Source organism: Jatropha curcas, chromosome 7, assembly GCF_041381405.1.
Source record: "Jatropha curcas cultivar XTBG-Jc1 chromosome 7, XTBG_Jcur_1.0, whole genome shotgun sequence".
Lineage (NCBI taxonomy): Eukaryota > Viridiplantae > Streptophyta > Magnoliopsida > Malpighiales > Euphorbiaceae > Jatropha > Jatropha curcas.
The window spans coordinates 19,115,656-19,121,771 of NC_143157.1; the positions used below are offsets into that span (position 1 = coordinate 19,115,656).

General features: G+C 29.2%; 1 pseudogene; it reads right to left on the reverse strand.

Annotated features, from left to right (window-relative positions):
* Positions 1-2,235: 2,235 nt before the first annotated feature.
* Positions 2,236-3,392, reverse strand: LOC149494869 (uncharacterized; annotated as a pseudogene).
* Positions 3,393-6,116: the final 2,724 nt, after the last annotated feature.

The following is a 6,116-nucleotide window of genomic DNA, read 5'->3' on the forward strand; positions in this document are numbered from 1 at the left end:
CTAGTTAACCTCAACCCTTTTTGTTTTTGGCAGAGTATAGAAACTCAATTCAAGACATTAAAATCTCACACAAGGAGAAGGTCGCTTGATAACCTCTTTCACAATAGCTTATCACCCAAGCTATTACACAAATGTTTATCAAATAAAAGCCTGTCTACTATAGATAACAGAATCTAAATAGACAGAAAGAAACGCACATATAAGCACAGAAAAAACAGTTTACCAGATTAGAAAATCGTTTAGAACTCAGAACCGTTTTTCAAAAGTAGTTGTAAAAATTCTTTTCTCTTTAAAGATAAAAACGTTAAGTGTAAAGATGAAAAGAAAAATGGGGGGTAGAGAGTAAGTTTTGAGAGATAAAGATTTGATCAATGAGAGAATGCTCTTAAAACAAAAACTCTTATTTCCACCATAGCTCAAGACGTGAAAGCTCCTATTTATAGGGAGCATCGTGTCCCTTGCTTTTGGAAAGTGGACATTTCATTTAAAATCAAAATATCTTCTTTCCTTATTTAGAAGATATGAGAATCTTTGTTACCAAAAATTTATTTTATCCTTTTTGGTAAGAGAATAAAACACGATTTTGCTTTCCTTTAAACAAAAGATTTTCGATAGCATTATTTGGAAAATATTTTTACGGAAGGATGCTCTTACTAAAAACGAAAAGGATTCTCCTTCGTTTTTAAGGTAAGAAAATAATTTTAAATACTTTAGATCTTTCAAAAGATGTTTCCGAAAAGTGTATGATTTTATTACCAAAAACATTAGAGAAATAATCTCTTTAGTTTTGGGAAATTAAATCATTTCGATTTAAGGAATATTTTTCGAAAACAAATAAAATATTTTTACGAAAGAAATTATTTTGAAGAATCTAATTTTTTGAAAAAATATTTTTGAAAGAAAACTTAATTTATTTGCTCATATATGGATTTTCTCTCTATCCAACAAAGTATCCTAAATACCTAGCTACTAGGATCTTCGAATAACTTCATACTCAATGTAGGACTTGCCTTGTACGATTTCTTTCCATAGTGATTCTGCATAAAATAAAATTAGCACAAATAGCATAATTTAAATTTATTTGTTTTGTATTAATCATCAAAATCTGAGATTAGAAATTGACCCTTGAGCCAACATCTGCTAGGTCATTTTGTGTATGAACATATGCCACAGGATGTTCAATAGTTATTCCAATTGATAAACAATATTCATAAAAAGCACGAGATGACAATTATGCAGCATTATCAAGACAAATAGATTTAATTGGATGATCTGAAAACTCAGCCCGTAATTAAATTATTTGCACAAGTAATCTCGCAAATGTCACGTTGTGAGATGATAATAAGCACACATAAGACCATCTTGAAGATGCGTATATTAGGACCATAAAATATCTAAATTGTCCACTCGGTGGATGTATAGGTCCACAAATATCCCCATGAATATGTTCTAAAAATGCAGGTGATTTATTTCCAACCTTGGTTGGTGATGGTCTAATAATTAATTTGACTTGATAACAAGCAGCATAAGGAAAATCTTCATTTGTAAGAATCTTCTGGTTCTTTAAAGGATGGCCATATCAATTATTAATTATTCTTCACATCATTATAGATCCGGGATGTCCCAATCGATTATGCTAAAGTACGGAAATGTTTGGATCCGTAAACTTTTGGTTTACTATAGAATATGTCTCAATTGCGCTAATCTTAGCATAGTACAAACTGGATGATAAAGTTGATAGTTTTTCCTATACACATTTCTTTCGTGAGACATTACCAATAATGCAAAGATATCCAATATTCATTTCATCTATTGTTTCAATATGGTATCCATCTCTGCAAATATCTTTGAAACTCAATAAATTTCTTCGAGTTTTGGAAGAAAACAATGCATTATGTATAACAAATTTTGTTCCCTCAATTAGAAATATGGTGGCTCTTCCAGAACCTTAATTAAATTTGTACTGCCAGATGTTGTATTAACACTTGTTTTTTCCATAGCAAATGAGAAAAATATTTTCTATTTTTTAATATGGTACGCATAGTTGCACTATCAATTAGACACATATCTTCATCATTGAAGTTTAATCCAAATAAAAATTTTGAAACATCCATATTATCTTCAAAAGAAAGATGATACACAATATGAGAGATATATGATGTAAAATTGTATGCAAAATTTAAAATAATAAATAAAGCATATAACATTATTTATATTGCATGATAAAGGGTAAAAATTTTAGGAAATTACTTGACAATGTTAATAGAAAACTAGACATACACAAAACCATTTAAATAATTAGCTAGCAATTTTATCATCAATCAAATGATCAATCTTCCTATCAGGGTGTTCAAAAATCTGCCACATCCAGATGTGTTATATCAATCTCAGCATCATTAGCATTTAAAAAAATATTTATTTTTGCATTTTTGTCTTTCTATTTCAATGATGCTTGATAATGATCAACTAAATATTTTGGTGTATGACAGGTAAGAGTCCAATGCCCCTTTGCACCACATCTAAAGCATAATTCCTCTAATTTTTATATGACATTATTTCTTATTTCTCATCTTTCTTTTTCCACTTCTGGTGGTGAGAATTTAATAAAGTACGGGTACGATCATTGCGATTGTAATATATATTTCTTTCTCGACCATGACTACGACCGCGGCCAAGGTGACGACTGGGACCATGACTTTTTCCATATTTAGAATAGTGAGCAGAAACCTCATTCATTTCAGGGAATGAGGTAGAGCCAGTCGATCGATTTTCGTGATTTTTCATTAATAATTCATTATTTTATTCAGCCATAAGAAGACATGAAATCAGTTCATAATATTTCTCAAAGGCTTTCTCTCGATATTGCTATAGCAGGAGCAAATTTGAGGCATGAAAAGTGGCGAACGTTTTTTCTAACATATCTTTATCAGTAATATTTTCTCCATACAGTTTTAATTGAGAAGTTAGTCTAAATATAGTAGAATTATACTCACAGATTGGTTTGAAATCTTGCAGCCTGAAGTGCATCCAATCATACCTTGCTTTTGGAAGAACAACCATTTTTTTATGATTATACCTTTCTTTCAAATTATTCCACAAGATAAGAGGATCCTTAACGGTTAGATATTCAATTTTCAATCTTTCATCGAGGTGATGGCGAAGGAAAATAATTGCTTTGACACGGTCTTGTTTTGATGCTTGATTTTTATTTTTGATGGTGTCTCCAAGACTCATTACATCTAAGTGAATTTCAGCATCCAATATCCATGACAGATAATTCTTGCCCAAAATATTAAGAGCATCAAATTCAAGTTTTGAAAGGTTTGTCATAAAGAAGAAAGAAGGAAGTAAAATTTATTTTACCTTAAAGTTAAGTCAAAATAGGTGCGCAAAATGACAGAGCCTTGTGTTGATAACGTATTATGAAATATAAAAAATAGAAAGAATAGATAAAATAGTTAAGAGGAGAGAGAAATTGATTTCCTATATTAGGATCTTGTTGCCTAATCCAAAGGATTAAGTAACTATTTATAGGATACAAAATATGATCCAAAAGACATAACCTTACACATTAAAGGATATAATCCTTCATCCTAAAGGACACAACCTTACAAACTAAAGGATATAACCATTCATCCTAAAGGACATTACCCTTTATGCTAAAGGACATAACTTTTGGAGAAATAAATAATTTTCTTTAATAAACTTCATGGACATCCATTATATTATGTAGTATTTATAACATCGATCAACTAATAAAATGTAATTTTTTAATTGGGTATGACTAAAGTTATTTTAGGATATTTTAATTTCATTAAGTGCACTATCGGAAATCTCATTATTTCCCTCTATTCCCACATTTATATACACTACTAGTCAATTGTACAACGTGCATTGCCATTGACTATGCTCATTATATACTTATTTTTTGTACAACTTTTAATTTGTTTTAGCTATATAATATTAAAGCATAAGTTTTTGTTTAGATTAAAATAAATATAAGTGGTTAATTTGTATTACACTTTATCGTATAAGCTACTTGTAACGCTACTTTTGTTGGCTCAAGGGTCAAATTCTTATCTCGAGATTTTGATGATTAAAGCAAAACAAATAAATTTAAATTATTTTATTTGTACTAATATTATTTTATGCATATTTAAATATGGAAAATAATAAACAAGGCAAAATCCTACAAATCTAAGGACAATCAAATATCATGAAGACCATTGAAGATTTTAGTGGTTAGCTCTTTAGGATTTGTTGTAGGATAGAAAGAATGTCCATTTATAAGCATAAAAATAATTTTTCTCTCCTTATCAAAAATATTTTCGAAAATATTATCTTAAGAAGTCAAAGCTTTCGTTCCTTAACTCTCTTACCTAAAATGGAAGAGATTATGTCTCGATCATTTTGGTAACAAATTTCTTAGAAAAAGCTTTTCTCTTTTTTCAAAAAATATCTTCATAAAAATTCAAATTTTATTCACTTACCTAAATGGAAGAGACTTTGTCTCAATCGTTTTTGGTAATAGAATAATTCAAAAGAGGTTTTTATGCTTTTATTTTCAAAAATTAATTTTTAAGGAAATATCAAAATCTTGCATTTATTTGTTTAGCTAAATGAAAGAGATTTTGTCTCAATCATTTTTGGTAATAGAATATTTCGAAAAAGATTTTTTCGTATTCTTAATTTCGAAAATTATGTTTTAAAAGGAAAGTTTAAAAATCTTCTCTTATTCACTTACCTTAAAAGAAAAGATATTAACTCAAAGAATTTTTGGTAACAAAGATCTCCGTATCTTCTAAATTTGGAAAGTCAATATTCTGATTTGAAAAGACGAGGTCTTACTTTCTAAAATGGGATTCTCATCCCTCTCTATAAAAGGCGTCTTTCTCTTTAAATGAAAAAAAAAGGTTGTTTTAAGAGCATATGTCCATTGATCGAATCTTTTATGTGTCAAAACTTACTCTCAACCCCCTTATTTCTCTTCATCTTATTACTTCACGTTTTATCTTTAAAAGAGAAAAGAAATTTTATAACACTTCTTTTGAAAAATAGTTCTAATCTCTAAAATGATTTTCTAATCTTAAACTTTGTTTTTCCTATGCATATATTTGCATTTATGTTTGTCTATTTAGATTCTGTAATCTTTTGTAGACAGGTTTTTATTTGAAAACATTTGTGTAATAGCTTAGGTGAAAAGCTAGTGTGAAATAGGTTATCAAGCGACCTTCTCCGTGAGAGAGATTCTAATGTCTTGATTTAAGTTTCTATTCTCTGCCGAAAATAGAAAGGGTTGAGGTTAACTAGATTATTCAGAAAATCTAGTCGGACAAAGGGTAGATCTAGGAGTTGATCTATTGCCTTGTACTATTGGTTTGTCTCTTACCCTTGAAAAGAGATAACATAGTTGATGATCTCAAGATGAGTCTTGGAGAGTGGATGTAGGCGAGTTAGTGCCGAACCACTATAAATCACTGCGTTAATTTTTTTATTTTCTGAAGTTCTGCTTGATACTATCTTACTCACACTTGTGTTTATAATTTAGAAATGCTAAAGTTGTTAATAGTTTTGATGTTCTAAACTGGAATAAGCTTTATCTATTACTGAAATTAGAACTCTGGACTTCTGCATAAGTGAATATACCAAGTTCTATACTGTTCTTCTATTTTCAGTATATCTCATTATTTGGGTTTTAAATTAGTTTTCTAATCTATCTTAAAAGCTTGTGAAGCAGTTCAAAAATTCTATAACTGTCTCTCACATAATCTTTAATATTTATTTAAACTTTATGAGTTAGTTCTAAACGTAATAACTTTCCTTCATAAAGTAGTTTTGAAATTAATTAAGATATTGTGAAGTAATTCTAATTAATAGCTGTTCTTTGCAAAGTCTTTCTATTTTCTGCAAAGAGCTTTGTGAGAAAGTTCTAATCTTAATAACTCACTCTCACAAATGTATTCTTTTTCCGCTGCAACAGAATTCTGAGTTTGGTTTTAAAAGTTAAATTTTTAATTTTTTAGAAAACTCAATTCACCCCCTCTTGGGTTGTGCCATACATATATGGGACCCTCAACTTTTTATGTATTTAATTATATTTTTATGTATTGAAGTGG